The sequence below is a fragment of the Suncus etruscus genome, chromosome 11 (assembly GCF_024139225.1).
Source record: "Suncus etruscus isolate mSunEtr1 chromosome 11, mSunEtr1.pri.cur, whole genome shotgun sequence".
In the NCBI taxonomy this organism is placed as follows: domain Eukaryota; kingdom Metazoa; phylum Chordata; class Mammalia; order Eulipotyphla; family Soricidae; genus Suncus; species Suncus etruscus.
In genome coordinates this window covers 28,559,499-28,576,976 of record NC_064858.1, presented here as the reverse complement: position 1 = coordinate 28,576,976, position 17,478 = coordinate 28,559,499, and the positions used below count along the sequence as shown (strand labels likewise).

The 17,478-nt window shown below is 39.9% G+C and overlaps 1 pseudogene; it reads right to left on the bottom strand.

Annotated features, from left to right (window-relative positions):
- Window positions 1–565: 565 nt before the first annotated feature.
- Window positions 566–16,996, bottom strand: LOC126022026 (fatty acid-binding protein 5-like; annotated as a pseudogene).
- Window positions 16,997–17,478: the final 482 nt, after the last annotated feature.

Sequence of the window (17,478 nt, the reverse complement as noted above, 5' to 3'; positions counted from 1 at the left end):
GCTTGTAAACAAGATGCATGGCCTAATCTAACATCTGCTTTGTTTAAATGTGCCTTGAATACACATTCAAGGGAGGGGAAAAGGGAGGCTGAAAAGATATAAATTAAGTGCCTGTCCCATGTACGGGTCTCCAAGTCCCTTTGACTTGCAGGCCCTCAGAACAGAGTCTTTTTTTTTTCCTTCTTCTTTTTTTTTTTAACACACACACATTTATTTGTTAATCAAAGGGATGATACTGATTAAACCAACATTTTAGAATAGCTGAAATGTAAAATATTTGTGATAAAGGAGAAATAAAAAAAAGTAGAATGGGGGCCGGAGAGATAGCATGAAGGTAAGGCGTTTGCCTTTCATGCAGAAGGTCATCGGTTCAAATCCCGGCGTCCCATATGGTCCCCCGTGCCTGCCAGGAGCAATTTCTGAGCATGGAGCCAGGAGTAACCCCTGAGCACTGCCGGGTGTGACCCCCCCCAAAAAAAAAAAGTAGAATGGAGATTTGCTCATTAAACTGAGCTTTGTTGGTTTTGGTCCTTGTAACCAATTCCCTTCCAAAATAATGGAGCTTCTATTCAACTTTTTCATAGATCCTAGTGCAGGCCACGTTATGTGTCATGACACATTCCACCACTAACTTTCTATTTTCCAATTTTCTTTTCATTATGCTTTCATTCGCATCCCATTCCTGGTGTTAGTCAATATGCTGTCACTAAAGTTGCAGACAGTCTGAGTTTTTCTGCTATTAGCGGTAGTTTCCTCAGATTTCTCTCCCAGATTACATGAAAATTGTGTTGCTTTCAAAGTGCTCTCAGTTTTTACAGAGAGTTTATTGCCATTTACGCTGATGATACAATCTCCCATTTTTTTGAAGAGGGAGTCCCACTCCTAGTTGCTTCATGTATTCATCAAAGCCTTTGCTCTCCATTAAGAGCCATCTTCCTTTCCAGATCCTTAAGAGTGGTCATGGTGGGTCCAAGAGGACAAGCAAGTGGAGGACACTCAGGCATGGACTGCAGAGCGACCAGAGCTGAGTCTTAATAAATCTATCTCAGACTCATTCACTCTGTATCTTCTGTTTTGTGCAGTGACAGCAGAACATAACATAACAATAGCTCTTCACTTTCTATAAGTTTCAAAAAATAATGTTGGAAACATATGAACATCACTGTATATCTAGAGGTGTTCAGATTCTATGTTCAGGTGTCCTGAGTCTGTATGTTCAAGGTTCACTCCTGATATGAGGTGCTGGTAATCAAATCTGTGTAGGGAACCTGCAAGGCAAGTGCCCTCCCTACTGTACTCTCTCTGGCTCAGTGTACTTTTTAAATATTTAATAAAGTTTTATTTTTTTCAAATGTACAGTTAGGACCTGCTCAGGCATCTGGGGCATCTCATCCTTAATGTTTCTGGTGTAAATTATTTAAGGTCTGTGCTTTGAAATCAGCTTAATAAGTCCTTTACTAAGGAGCTGCCCTGCCCAGACACAAGAGGGCTTGTAAGTCTATGGTTGGGGATTCCCTTGTGGATAGGTGGCTTTGTCAAACAAGACTATGTTATTGAGTTTATTCTGAACTTTGCCTTTGAACTACTTCTTTTTCGCCTTGCCCTGGTTTTGTTCATTGGGTCTTTGCCTTTCTTGGTTGACTTTATAGCAACTTTTTTTTTTTTTTTTGGTTTTCGGGCCACACCCAGCGGTGCTCATGGGTTACTCCTGGCTGTTTGCTCGGAAATAGCTCCTGGCAGGCATGGGGGACCATATGGGACACAGGGATTCGAACCAACCACCTCTGGTCCTGGACCGGTTGCTTGCAAGGCAAACATCGCTGTGCTATCTCTCTGGGCCCGATTTTTTTAATGTTTTCTTTAGAAAGCATTGTGAAGCTCAGAGGTTATCAGCTACCACAATAGCCTTGCTAAGATGTCAGACAAAAAGCCAGAATATTAATTCTTGACCTAAACAAAGCACATCAATATTGGTACATTTTCCTATATGGTTAGTCCCTAATCCCTAGAGTTATATAGTTATTCTATTGGTTTTGTTTAAGAAACTAGGCTAGGTCCTGACATCTGTTGGGATGTAGCGTTCTCTTCTCTGAGTAGGTTTGTGTCTTCCCTGCTGAGTAGAGTTGTCATTTAACTCAGTAGGCCAAAAAGGTGAGTAGAGATGCTATATGTTGCAAGGCTTCTTGTTTTTTTTTTTTTTTCAATAGAGGTGTCTATATTATTTTTGATCAAAGAGGTAGCATTTGTTTTTAACAGTAACAAGGGGCTAATGAAATCTGAGCAATAGTACAAAGAATGGTGCTTGCCTTTCATACAGCTGACCTGGGTTCAATCCCTGATATCCCCTGATATAGTCCCCCAATCCTGCCAGGAGTGATTTCTGACCACAGACCAAGGAGTAACTCCTGAACTCTGCTGAATGTGGCCCCAAAACAAAAAAAAAAACATACCAAAACAAAAAAACAAAAAACAAACAAAAAAAAAGGGGCCATTGTTATGGGTTTGGAGGACAGAAAATTGGGACATTCTGGGTTTATAAGGCATCAAGTGACATAAGCAGCCCATTTTTAGCCACTAATACCTTTTTATCTTGGATCATATATTTGCTTAGGCTGGGAATTGCACTTTTCTCATTTTCAAAGTTGAGTTCAATTTGTTGGTGGTTAAGATACTTGTCTTACATGTATGTGGTCGAGCCCAGTTAGATACTTGGCACTGCTTACTGTCCCCTGAGAATCATCAGGGATGATTCCTGAGCACAGATAAGTGATTTGCAGGTCTTTTCTTCTTTAGTATTTTAAACTTTATTATAATACCATGATTTACAAAGTTGCTCATAATATAGGTGATTCAATGTTCCATCAGTCCCACCACCAATGTGACTTTCTCTCTACCAATGTCTCCAGTTACATCTCCCAGCCCCAACCTGCCCCCTAACTAGGCAAAAGTAATTTATATTATGTGCTCCAACAAATATCTCATAATTAAAGTCATAGTACCTAACTGAAGTGTTAGGTACTAAATGAGACAGATATATTTTTGTTTTCTCTTATTGAGTTCAGTGATTTTTTTTTTGGGAAGTTTTTGGGTCACACCCGGCAGTGCTCAGGGATTACTCCTGGCTCTATGCTCAGAAATCGCTCCTGACAGGCTCGGGGGACCATATGGGATGCCGGGATTTGAACCACCGTCCTTCTGCATGCAAGGCAAACACTTACCTCCATGCTATCTCTCTGACCCTGAGCTCAGTGATTTCTATGCAACTTTCTCATCTATTTATTGTACTTCTGTTATGCTGTCAGTACTGTGAAATTTAAAAATGTTACATGGTTTTATATGTGATCATGTATTCTGGGAGATATGGAACTGGGATGATGATTCAGCAGCATAGCATCTCAGCTGGGCTGTTTATATGCCAGTGGAATTTGGGTATGGGTGAAACACTGAGTCTTTCAACTGGGTGGGGACTCCACCTGTCCCCATCCTAAGAATGCTCTACATATCTGGGTCCCAAGATGGGGCCTACAATTTGTAAATATTTTCTCCCAATTCTGTGGTTTATCTTTTTATTTTCTCAAGAGTGTACACTCTTTTACTAGAGTTTTAGATTTTAATGAGCATTCATTTCTTCTTTCTTTTTTTTTTAATTCCAGACTGAAGAGATAGTATAGCAGGTGGGACACTTGATAGCCTGGATTTGATCTCTCACAATCTATATAGTCTTCCAGATCCACAAAGAATGATCCTTGAACACAGAGCCAGGAGTAAGTTCTGTGCACTGACAAGGAAGCTCTAGAAAGAAATAAAAAAATGTTATTGGTGTCTATGTTTTGTGATTTATATTTCAGAAACCATTAACAATCCAAATGTCAGAGACTTACCTTTAATCTTTTAACAGTTTTAGCCTTAAATGTAAATATTTGTGTGAATTTTTACATCACATGTTAATTAGGAGTGCTATTTTCTTTTTTGGCATTTGGGTATTAGATTGTCTTAACCACTTGTTAAAGAATCTACTTACCACCTATTGCATAGACCTGGGACCACTGTAGAAAATCTGTTACCTGTATATGTATAGCCCATATTAACATTTATGTTTGAGCTATGTCTGAACTATATTCACTGAACTATGCTTTTTTCTAATGCCACATTAACATTCTCTTGCTGGTTGTTTATGTAGTTAGTTTTGAAAGTGGAAAATATGAGCCTTTTAGTTTTGTTTTGTATTTTACCTTTGATTAATGATTTACAATCACCTGACTTTCATTATATTTTGTTTTTTATTATTTTTATTTATTTATTTATTATTTTTATTTTTTAAATGGCTTTATTTAAGCACCATGATTACAAAGATGTTAATAGTTGGGTTTACCACCCAACTATTTCAAAAGCATAAAACAGCAAATATGCCCTTTGAATTTTTTTTTTTGGGTTTTGGGCCACACCCAGTGGTACTCAGGGGTTACTCCTGGCTGTCTGCTCAGAAATAGCTCCTGGCAGGCACAGGGGACCATATGGGACACCGGGATTCGAACCAACCACCTTTGGTCCTGGATCGGCTGCTTGCAAGGAAAACACCACTGTGCTATCTCTCCGGGCCCTGAATTTTTTTAATCTATTTTCTTTGACAGCTATATCTTTTACTTAATATTCTCTTATATAGTGATGATTTCCCCTACTTTTTATCTTTTCTTCTTTTTGTGAACTGATCAATAAGGAATTTGGTGAAAGATTTCCTCAGTTTATCTCATATATATGAACCAAGTCACGGGGATTGTAGGACTTGTTCTTGCAGCCCCTATATGTACCAATAATGCCACGTGGCATTATTACTTTAATTGCATAAGCACATTAAAGTGGTAAAATGCTATACATACAAATAAGTTCTTATCTAATAGAGATGGGAACACACAAAACTTGTAGTGCAATTGGACCTTACACCCTGAACATTGACATAATGACCTGGCACAGGCCTCAGAAGAATGGGCATTCTCATTCACCCCTGAGCTCCTCTGGGTGTGGCCCAAAAACCAAAAAAGAAAAGAAAATATAATGATTGTAATGTAGGTGATTTGTTTCTGTTAATGTTAACAATTTGGTTTTGATGTATACTGTTACTTTACCATCAAAACCCTCTACTCATGACCTTGTTTTAACTTCCTGTCCACTTCATCAATCCCCTCAACTTAAAATTCTCAGGTCTGTGATTCAGTGTCTGGTTTTATTATCAGTTAATGTGGTCTAGACCCTTTTTTGTTTCTCTATATGTCACAGATGAATGAGACCATCCAATCTTTGTTCTTCCTGGAGGCCTTAATTATCTTGGGAGGATTGTTTAGTGGTGGAAAATGAGTTTAATTTCTTCTTTGTAGCTTCTGGATCTTGGCCATTCTCTAGTCACTGAGAATGTATCAGATCCTTATAAAGTGGTATTTGTTCGTTAGATCCAATCTCTTGGATAAATGAAGTTCTTTCAGAAGAACAAAAAGTGCAGAAAATGAGTGAAGATGACAGACGTGCAATGCGATGAAGACCCATCACACTTATCATCTGAGAATAAAAATTTGTCCAGGTTTGAGAACCAGTTTCCTTCTATTGTGAGGCCACACTGACCCCAGGATTTTTGATATTTGCTGTTTTTTGATTTTTGATATTGTGCTGTCACTTTTGATACAATCATTTAGAAGAGAAGTGGGAATCATTTGGCCTGCTGAAGTGGTTTTCTCATGTAGGTCACGAGTCTCTTTTCTTTTTGTCTACTCCATTCTTCACACAGTCAGAAGCTTCCTTTCTCCATGTGCTGTGAGGCTTTTCCTGCTGAACTCTGCTGCTTTGAGACCAAGGTCCCAATCCTTAGCCTGGCATCAGCTCAAATCTAGGGCAAGACTCTTGCCTGCTGTGCTCCCAGCTGCATCTGCATTCTTTAGGATAATTTCCAGCTGGTGGTAAGTGCCCAATGACTATTTATGAATTAATAAAGGACCATGATGATTTGGCCTGAATTCACCTTGCAAGCTGTTCTTTAATCACCCTTGGCCCTGCCTCTTGGGAGAGGACACTTACTGTTCCCCAAATTAGTTTGCTTCTCTCACTCTACATCGTGCGGTCTGGAATAACTTTTCTCCTCACCTGGGTATATGTGAAACAGTCTGAGCAGTTTCTAATATTCAGCTCAGCAGTCTCCCTTTGGCAGTGTCATGGTATTCTTGACCCTCTTGGTCACCTCTCTGATTCTTTTTCTGTGTGCTGCACTGCGGTCACACTCTATATGGTATAGAACGGTCCTTTCCAATCTGTCTCACAAGATTTTTATCTTAGATTTTTATCTCTGTTTAACCTCTAGCTTCTGACATAAAAGACATTTAATACTTAATTCATGGGAGTTGAATAATGAACCAGATGAACTTTATAATAAACTGGTAGCCCAATGGTTTATAGACTACATTTTTCTCCATGTACACTTGGGGATGATGGGGTGGGGGGAGGAGAAAAGTCAGCTGAAGAGATGATGTTAGAAATAATCCTGATATCAGATTTCTAGAGGTAGGAATATATAGGCCTTTCATGAATCTTTGGGACCAAGCCACTAACCATAAATTTAAGAAGTTAAACTTCACAATAGCTTAAGATATTTCCTGAAATAACCTCGGACACTTGGGGAGAAAAATTTTTCAGCTTGGTAGTACTTACCCCTATCTTCAAAGAAGACTGGCAAAGGAAGAAATAACTTGTATTTGTACATTGTGTGGTAGGGTTATATAAAATAGTGATTGCAAAGTTAAAAATCATCCTACTTAAAATCTGAAGAGGCCTAATATAGCAACACTATTTATTAGCTATTAATTTATCATGAAAAATTAACTCTAGTTTGAGTCTTCTCTAGGGAGAGATATTAAAGTACTATGCTAGCAACGATGATGTATTTCAAAGTTAGGCAGAACAGTAAAGATATTTTTCAATTCTATTTCTCATGGTTTATATTTCCTAGACTTAATAACGTAGATGGTTAGAATCACTTTAAAGATAACCATACAATTGATTAATGACATTAGCAATGTGGTATCTGGGACATAGCAGTATTCTGAACCCTCAGCCATATTAAGATGATATCATATGTTATTTATAATAATATAGAAGTAGGAGCAATATCATGCCCAATTTTAGGTTCAAATGCTAAGTGATGGCAAACCAATGTGCTGTGATTATTGTGGGTTGTCAGGAGTTCAAGCTAAGGTTTTTATGTTTTTGTTGGAATTGGGGTTTAACTGCCCCATGGACTGACAACCTCTACTACTCTTTAAACTCTTTACACTTTAGAACAAGGAAGCATTACAAGAAAAAGTGGGGATACTCCTGATTGCCAATTTATGCTAATCTAGTTTGGCTAAACTCTATATATCCAGGGCCTACATGTTGACAAATATTTTTCAGCTTATCCCAGCTTCCTCTGGGAGAGAGAGAAGAGAAAAGCTGTCACAATACCCCCACCATTTAACCACCTTCATGACTTTCCACATTGGCGCCTACCTGCCTGGCTTTCCACATTCTCTGGACCTGTACCTGCCCATTCTATCGTTCTTCTCATCTTTTTTTCCAGTAGCTCTGCGTTGGGAATATTGCTTAATTTGTCATTCTGTCCAAGTGGATTGTTCTGTGTTTGCTATTGTACTGTTTTCTATTGTAGGATGAGGATGACCTACACTGCTGTGAAGAAAGCTTGAAGATAGACTACATTCTCCTTCTGCTACATCCCCTGACCTGCTCATACAGCTAGTGTGTATCTACTTAACTGAAAAGAACAGGGGCTGAGGAGATAGTGTAGTGTGTAAGGCACTTGCCTTGCATGCTGCTGATTCTGGGTTTGATCCTGTGTACCACATATGGTGATCTAACAAACACTCTTGTTGCAGGGTCTCCAGCATTGCTCAGCATGACCCCCCTAAAAAAAAGAAAGGAGGAAATAGCAATTGATTAAATTTGGCAACTGAAAAATGCTGCCGTTTTGGTGGTCATTTCATGGGTCACTGTTACTGTTCTTCAGTTATAAAAGCATTAATCTGTTTTATTCCCCCTCTGCTGTTGTTTTTATAATGACTAGAGGTCATATATTCACTCTCGCTGTGGAACTTATCATAATGGTGGCTGGAGACTAGAACTCTTTGTGATGGCACCAGAGATGCAAACACTATGTGGGGTTATGTAAGACATAGAAAACTTGCAAAGCAGATTCTGATGCATAGTCCTCCCCAGGCCCCATACCTCTAGTTTTGCATTGGGCTAGGCAGGCATTGGCTACAGGCCAAGATTGCATGCTGTTCTTTGTTTAAGTGTGTACCCAGGAAACTTCCTCATTCTTCACAGTGCCCAAGAAAGAATAAGGGGAGGAAATGGAGCTACTGTTATCTCATGGATGTTCCTTTGTACATGTTATCATAAGAGCATGTGGCCTGAATTCCTAAACAGGTGAAGAGTAGGTACCACTCCATTGGCTGGTGAATGACCATGACAACACAATTCTTTAGGACGTTGGAAACTGCTGAGGACAGTAGGACTGTAATACCTTTGAAAACTGCTTCATAGCCTCTCAAAGGAGAGAAAAGAGTTCTCATTTTCTTATTTTTAGAGCCAACAGAAACCCCAAGCTGTGCACAGTTCAAGGTGGCAATATCACTGTTGGTTCAGTGCTGCTTTGCACAATTCCTGGGGAATGATGGAATGACTTCCCTGAGTGAAAATGGTTACTAAAATTTGTCGTGCTGTTTGTTAAGCATAATTTCTTATCTGCTGAGCCATACAAATTCATCTAAGAGTGGAAATGAGCTCTTTCCAGAGGCATGTTTGCCGAGAGTGAAAATGCACGACTCAACTCAGTTTGCCCAATGATATATATATATATATATATATATATATATATATATATATATATATATATATATATATATATATATATATATATTGGATACCTCCATGGTGCTAAGCATGATACAAAGTACTACGGAAAAAAATCACATAATTGTGTCTGTGTCTCTGTGTGTATTTTGAAGCCACATCTGGCTGTACTCAGGTCTTACTCCTGACTCTGATTTTAGGAATCACTCTTGGTGGTGTTCTGGGGGCCAAATAGGGTGCTAGAGAGTGAACCTGAGCCAACTATGTGCAAGACAAACTATGTGCACCTTACCTGCTGAACTACCTTTTAGCTCCCGACATTTTCTTTTTAAGCAAAGTAATGGAATATAGTGTTTGCAGAAGTAATATGCACTAAAATCACAGGCATGTAAACATATGCAATCTGGATAGGGTGGGGGCTACAGAGGCAGAGGCAGGTACTAAGATGACATGTAGGCTAAGATTCCTATGAGAGCGGCTTTGCTGCTTTTCCCTAAGGAAGGAATGGAAGTTAGGTAGGTGCACAGGGGCTTGCAAATGTGGCACCATGGTAGACAGACAACTGATGTGAGGCTGTGCATTTTGTCCCCTACACCACTGCCATATGTGGCAATGCTATATCTTGCTATGTGCTCATCATGGACCCCTGGCAGTACTCAGGGGAACATGTAAATTGCCAAGGACTAAAGTGGAATCAGCTATATTCAAGAGAAATGCCTTAGGGCCGGGCGGTGGCGCTGAAGGTAAGGTGCCTGCCTTGCCTGCACTAGCCTTGGACGGACCGCGGTTCAATCCCCCGGTGTCCCATATGGTCCCCCAAGCCAGGAGCAACTTCTGAGTACATAGCCAGGAGTAACCCCTGAGCGTTACCGGGTGTGGCCCAAAAACCCAAAAAAAAAAAAAAAAAAAAAAGAGGGCCGGGCGGTGGCGCTGGAGGTAAGGTGCCTGCCTTGCCTGCGCTAGCCTAGGACGGACCGCGGTTCGATCCCCCGGCGTCCCATATGGTCCCCCAAGCCAGGAGCGACTTCTGAGTGCATAGCCAGGAGTAACCCCTGAGTGTCAAATGGGTGTGGCCCAAAAACCAAAAAAAAAAAAAAAAAAAAAAAAAAGAGAAATGCCTTAAACCCTTGCTCTTGCCTTGAGATGGAAGATTTCATTTTTTCCCTTTTGTTTGACTTTTGGATTATGTGTGGCAGCCTTTAGGACTCATTTCTGGCTCTGTGCTCAGGAGATGCTCCTGGAAGTGCTCAAGGGACCACTTGGGATCAAATTTGGGTTAGATACATGCAAGGCAAACTCCTCAGCCTCTGTACTATTAATCTGACCTGAGATTAAAATTTCAATTGAATTTATCCTCCTAGATACACTGTGACTACTCAAACTTATTGTGCCTTAAAAATGGCTGGTGTCCCCTCTGTCCCAGGGGTGATTCTGCCATGGTTTTTTGTTATTAATGGTGCCACCATCATTCTTCATGACTAAGTAGAAGAGAGGTTCCTTCTTGCCTCTGCCATGTCTCCCCACCTCCCACAAGCCCTCACAGTCATTTAATAAAAAAAAAGCTTCAAGGATCCAGAATGATAGTATAGCAGGTAGAGTGCTTGCTTTGCATGCAGTTCAATCTCCAGCAACTTACATGGTTTCCTGGGCACCTCCAGAAGTAATTCCTGAGTGTTCAGACAGGAGTAAGTCCTAAACATTGATGAGTGTGGCCCCCAAATAAACAAAGTTCTCAAACTCTTACCCTGTCAATAGCTTTGGAATCCTATATTTCTTGTCCTATTACTATTTCCTTACTTTTTCCTCTTGGAGAACAAAGTCATAAGTTACTTGTTTCTGGAAGTGGATGACGCTACCTCCTAGGGAGTGGGAAGTGCTGGAATGTACTAGCTGGGTGCTTAGTACTTTCAGCCTGGTTTTCTCTTATTACAAACAGTTCTGCCTTTTCTGGTCTGGCTATGTCACTGGGGAAATACACTTCTTGTATGGAAGGTCTTAAGTCTGGTCTCCTTAAGTATATTGAGTCTCCAGTGAGTACACCTGGAACTTATCCCTGCACACATGTCTCATGATGCAGGCACCTCATCCACCAAATGCAATGCACCTCTCCCTAGATTTTCCACACTTTTTGGTTCTGTATCTGCACAAACTCAGTCTTCTGCCTGAGATACACCAGGTGATAATATCTTGGTGATAATATTCTGGCTTCCTTTAAGCCTCAGTTTACATATCAGATCTATGTTCTTGATCAGTGGATTTCTACAGGGGTGAATTTTTTTTTTGTTTTTGGGTCACTCTCAGTGGCACTCAGGGGTTACTCCTAGCTCTGTGCTCAAAAATTGCCCCTGGCAAGCACGGGGAATTACATGGGATGTTGGGACTTGAACCACCGGTCTTCCTGAATCTACTTTGTGCAAGGCCAACTCCCTACCATTTTGCTATCTCTCTGGTCCCTACATGGGTAAATTCTTTCATTTGCTGCTTAGGGCAGAAGTTTGATGATTTGTTCTGGAAACCTTAATTGTCATTATTTAGTATAGGACATTCCTGCTGTCCCTATGGAACATGGTACTCCATGACCTCTCTTCATGATGCCTTTTGCTTCAACTCTTTTCATAGGTGCACCCTACTATCTCCCAGTTGTAAGGGATGATCCTTGTCTCAGCCTTCACTTCCATTCTATAAATATACAGCCTGCATCTCCTTCCTGGGCTTCTGCAGAAAAATTGGTCCTGCTTGGCATGGTTCTTATTCTGAATGGACTCAATTTATTGAGATTTTCTAAATTTGCTCACCTGCTTTGCATATTTAGCACCACTCACTTCCTATACCACGTTTGTTCTCTGGGTTGCCTCTGGTTTTATGCAACTTTCCTTTTAGTCTATTTGCATCAGGGGATTCTATATCTTCTCTTCTACTTGTTTACTCAGCTTTGTTAATCAGAACCTGCAGAGTGCTTTTAAAATTATGCTCTTCAGGGGCCGGAGAGATAGCACAGCGGTGTTTGCTTTGCAAGCAGCCTATCCAGGACCTAAGGTGGTTGGTTCAAATCCTGGCATCCCATATGGTCCCCCATGCATGCCAGGAGCTATTTATGAGCAGATAGCCAGGAGTAATCCCCGAGGACAGCCAGGTGTGGCCCAAAAACCGAAAAAAAAAATTTATGCTCTTCAGCCTATACCAGTGTTTCCAAAAGTGGATGCTACTGCCTGCTGAGAAAGGGGTGGTGCTGAAATGATCTGGGGTGGGTGCAGTAGTAACTTCCAATACAACTGGGAAACATCTTCTGTTTGTTTATTTAAAGCAGAGCAACTTTAAATAGGGAGTTTTATGGGTCTCTCTGAACCTTCAGGATATTCCTATAAGGGACACAGATGAAAATCATGTAAAAGGGAGACTATGGCACAAGACTAGGGTAGCAATGGGCTGAACAGGAAGAAAATGTGGCTAGAATGGGGCAATAGTTGGAAAAAGACTGAGACACACTGGATTAGAGCATCTACCATATAAATACATGGTTCTGGTTTAGATCCTCAGTGTCCCTCTGCATAGACTACAATCCCAGTGCAGCTCCATCTTCTGCCATTCCTAGCACTACAGGAGCTTTCCAAATGCATTGTATTCAAGTTTGTGTCAGCTCCACAAAGGGGTGTGAACACAGCAAGCCACCATTATGAAAGATGTGTGAGTGCCAGAGACAGGAAGTGTGACTCATGGAAATAGAATGATGAGTACTACAGCCATAGCATGCATGACTCAACTGAGCATTTGAGCACGTGTACACATGTCACAGCTGAAACAAGAGCAATTGCCGCTGAGTAAGCAAATGCCACAACACAGTGTGTAACTCCTGTTGAGTTGCCATAGTTTAAAAACAATGTAGGAGCATCAGGGCTTGGTGGTCTTACAACCCCCATTCATCTCTCCTTCAACCCTCATTCAACAAGGAGGGGAAACAGAAGTGGAGAATAACGAAAACATAAAATAAAAAGAATTGGTTCGTATACTCAGCAGACTACTACTCAGCTAATTTTGAATCTTGTGACAACCTAGATGGAAGGAGGTCATGCAGTTGACTAAGTCAGGAGAAAGACAAATATTGGTGAATCTGGCACAGAGGTGGGATATAAAGGAACAAAACAAAAGAATAGGCAAAACCCAGTGAAACCAACTCTTTTTTTAATAAGGCTTTTTAAAAAATGTCTTTATTTAAACACTTTGATTACAAACAGGATTGTGGTAGGGTTTCAGTCATGTAAAGAACATCCCCCTTCACCAGTGCAACATTCCCTTCCCCAGTGCCCCAAATTTCCCTCCTCCCCACCTCACCCCCACCTGTACTCTAAACAGATTTTTCTACTTCCCTCATTCATTCACATTGTTATGATAGTTCTCAGTGTAGTTATTTCTCTAACTGCACTTACCACTCTTTGTGGTGAGCTTCATGTAGTGGGCTGGAACTTCTAGCACTCCTTTCTTTTGTCTCTGAAAATTATTGCAAGAATGTCTCTTATTTTTCTTAAAACCCATATATGAGTGAGATTATTCTGCATCTATCTCTCTCCCTCTGACTTATTTCTTTTTTTTTTTTTTTTTTTTTTTTTTTGGTTTTTGGGCCACACCCAGCGGTGCTCAGGGGTTACTCCTGGCTGTCTGCTCAGAAATAGCTCCTGGCAGGCACGGGGGACCATATGGGACACCGGGATTCGAACCAACCACCTTTGGTCCTGGATCGGCTGCTTGCAAGGCAAACGCCGCTGTGCTATCTCTCCGGGCCCCCTCTGACTTATTTCACTCAGCATAATAGATTCCATGTACATCCATGTATAGGAAAATTTCATGACTCCATCTCTCCTGATGGCTGCATAATATTCCATTATATATATATATACTGCAGTTTTTTTAGCCATTCATCTGTTGAAGGGCATCTTGGTTGTTTCCAGAGTCTGGCTATTGTAAATAGTGCTGCAATGAATATAGTGTGAAGAGGGGATTTTTGTATTGAATTTTTGTGTTCCTAGGGTATAGCCCTAGAAGTGGAAACCAACTCTTAAATATTTAACGACAGGCCTAAGATTTCCAGAGAGGAAGAGGAATGGGAGAGAGTAGATGATGGGTGTGGCATGTGCCATGGATTTTGAAGATGCAATGCCATTATACAGCAAATGCATAAACCAATATCTCAATTAAAACCATGAACTCAGTAAAAATTCAAAAACATTATGAAAAATGAAAGGCTAGGACAAAAGTTATTAGTATATCTTTAGGATTTGATTTTCTTGCTTTGACTATAAACTCTCCTGGGCCTTTTGAGGATGTGAGGACGCTGTCTCTATCAATGGTGTCATAATACCTGCTCCAGTGTGGACATTGAGCTCATCATGTCATGGATCCATACTTTTTGAAGTGGCCAAATTTTCTTTCCACAAGAAGCTTATGCTGATATCAAGGGGTTTAATTTACAGCTGTGGCCTTTAATGGTCGGGCAACATTCTGCTGAGAATGCATATATGGAGGAAGTGATTACATTATGATCATGCCTGGCACTGGGCAGGTGAAGTGTCAGTGTAGAAAGTCTCAGTTCTATCTACTGGAAAGCAAAAAAAGAAGAGAATGTATATGCATATGGCCTTATGATTGTGCCTTGGTAGATCATTATAGCAAGTCTCCTGTTCCATCAATGATGATGACCCAAGTGGAAAGCACAGCAAATAATATAGATGCTCCAAAGAAAGCAATGAACTTGAAGAGCTAGAGCACATTTTTCCCAGGGCATGTTTACTAATATTTGAAAAACATTGGTTCACTTGTGATTCTCTACTTAGGATTAATAACGTCACTCAAATCCTAAGGGAGGAATATTTTTTTTACTCTAGATTATTTCTCTAAACCTTTCCCTTATTTCTTCTATGTTACCCCATGCACATTCAATCATAAGATATTTGAAAACACAAATTATTTATAAATTTCCAGGATATGGGAAAAGAATTTAAAGAGAAAAAATAGCAAGTTATACAAAGCAAGATCATGGGTTTTGGTTGGTGAAGTGTAAAATCCTAACTTCCATGGTATTCTAACTGTGAAACTTTGGAAAAGTTACTCTCCCCATGGGCTTCATTTTCAGAACAAGATTATACAACTTACTTTTGTGTTAGTGTATTATTCAATAAGATAATGCCTTTGTTTCTTAGAGAAATGCTTGTCATATGCCAGTAATATTGCTATAATTTCAATGTACTTTTTTTTTTGTTTTTGTTTTTTGTTTTTGGGTCACACCCGACAGCGCTCAGGGGTTACTCCTGGCTCCACACTCAAAAATCGCTCCTGGCAGGCTCAGGGACCGTATGGGATGCTGGGATTCGAACCAATGACCTTCTGCATAAAAAGCAAACGCCTTACCTTCATGCTATCTCTTCGGCCCCTCAATGTACTTTTTAAAAAAAAAATAATTTCAATGTACTTTTAAGCCCAAATATCAGTACTGATTTTTTTTCCCAGGCATGAGTAAATCTTCTTTTTCCCTGCATCTAACAGAAGTTATGATAAACAAACAAAAGATAAACTATATTCATCTCAGCAGCATAAAGTATTAGTACCAAGGTTCTCCTGATTGTGTGTTTTAATCAATACTTAGTATTTTCCTCTCTTGTTTCATCCTAGGATCCAGTTTCAAGCACTCATGGAAGAAATGGTCTGTGACCAGTGAGTGTCTTTTCCAGAATCCTATTCAATTTCTAGATCATATAAAACATTTTCTAAGGCCGGAGAGATAGCATGGAAGTAAGGCATTTGTCTTTCATGCAGAAAGTCAGTGGTTCAAATCCCGGCATCCCATATAATCTCCTTAGCCTGCCAGGAGTGATTTCTGAGCATAGAGCCAGGAGTAACCCCTGAGCGCAACCGGGTGTGATCCAAAAAACAAACAAACAAACAAACAAATGTAACAAACAAACATTTTGTAAGTCTTTAAATGTGATGTTAGGGCAATACAAACCATAAAGCAGAAGACATTAGATTTGTCAGCCTACAGAGTTTGGGACTTAAAACCTATTTATTATAAAATTTACTACAAAACACCAGAATGGGTTCCTCCCCCTCATCCTTTTCATAGTTCAAAAAAGTATCATTGTTGGAGGATGGAGTACTAACATAGTGGTAGGGCATTTGCCTTGCATGAAGACAACTTGGGAAGGACCCGGGTTTGATTCCCAGCATTTCAAATGGTCCCCTGAGCCTGCCATGAGCGATTTTTGAGTACAGAGCTAGTAATACCTTAGTGCCACTGGCTGTGGCCCAAAGACAAAAACAAACAAGAAAAAGGATCATTGTGTTATAACGTTCTGTGGGTTTCAGGTGAGCATGCATCTTTGAAATTCAGAATGTTCTCTTTGTGTGTTTCTTCCCAATTTTCTCCTTTCCCTACTGGTATCACTAATTGGTCTTGTGGATCAAAAATTTATAGTTTTTCTACCACATATAAATTAAATTATATTTTGTATTCAACTTTGGCTTAGTTCACTTAGTGTGACCCCCCACCCTTCCAGTTTTATCCATGTCACAAAAGGTAAGGTTACGTTTTTTTTTCTCATAGCTGCATGGTGGTCCCATTGTATGTATGTGCCATATTTTTGCACTTACCTGCTTACTAGCACTTGCTTTCAGCAGTTGGCTGCTATAAATAATGTTGAATGAAAGCATGTGTGTATGCACTCACAGGCATATGTTTCTTTGGATCAATTTTTTTTTTTTGGCCATGCCTGGCTCTGATCAGAATTTACTCTTGGTCCTGTACTCAGAGATCACTTTTGGCAGTGCTCAGAAGAGCATATGTGGTGACAGGAATGGAACAACTGCGTGAAAGACAAATGCCCTACTCACTGTATTATTTCTCCAGCCCACTGTTTTTGTATTTTTCTAGTAAATATCAAAAAAGTGGGTTGATTGGATGATCTAAAATTTCTATTTTAATATTTTGAAGGACTTACTTGCCATACTGTGTTCCATAGTGACTGCACAAATTTACATGCATATCAATAAGTGCTTTCACTATCTCCTCTTCACCACTTGTTTTGGAGATGACATTCTCAGATGGCAAATAAAGACTCATGGTTGTTTTGATATGCATTCCCCAATTAATAAGAGGTGATGGAATATTTTGTGTGCCTATTGACCATTAATCTGACTTTTTTTGGAGAAGACCTTCTGCCCATTTTAAAATCAGGTTGTCTATTTTCTTTTTGAATTGTTGGGTTTTATAAGTTCTTTGTATATGTTGAAGGTGAGTCCCCATCAAACATATGTGATGGACAGATTATGTTCTCCCATTAAATATGATGTTCTCCTGCTTTGAAACAGGGACAAACTTTTCTGTTTCATGCAACTCCTATGGCTTAGTTTTATTTTTGTTTTCTTGGCCTTAAAGTTGATGTTGAGGATACAGCAATCTACCGTATTTTCCAGAATATAAGACAACTGGACGTATAAGACGACCCCCTAATTTTGCAGTTAAAACATAGGTTTAGGCCTATATTCGCTGTATCAGACAGAACGTTCCTGTGCTGCAACTGTATGTACCACAGTGAGCCAATC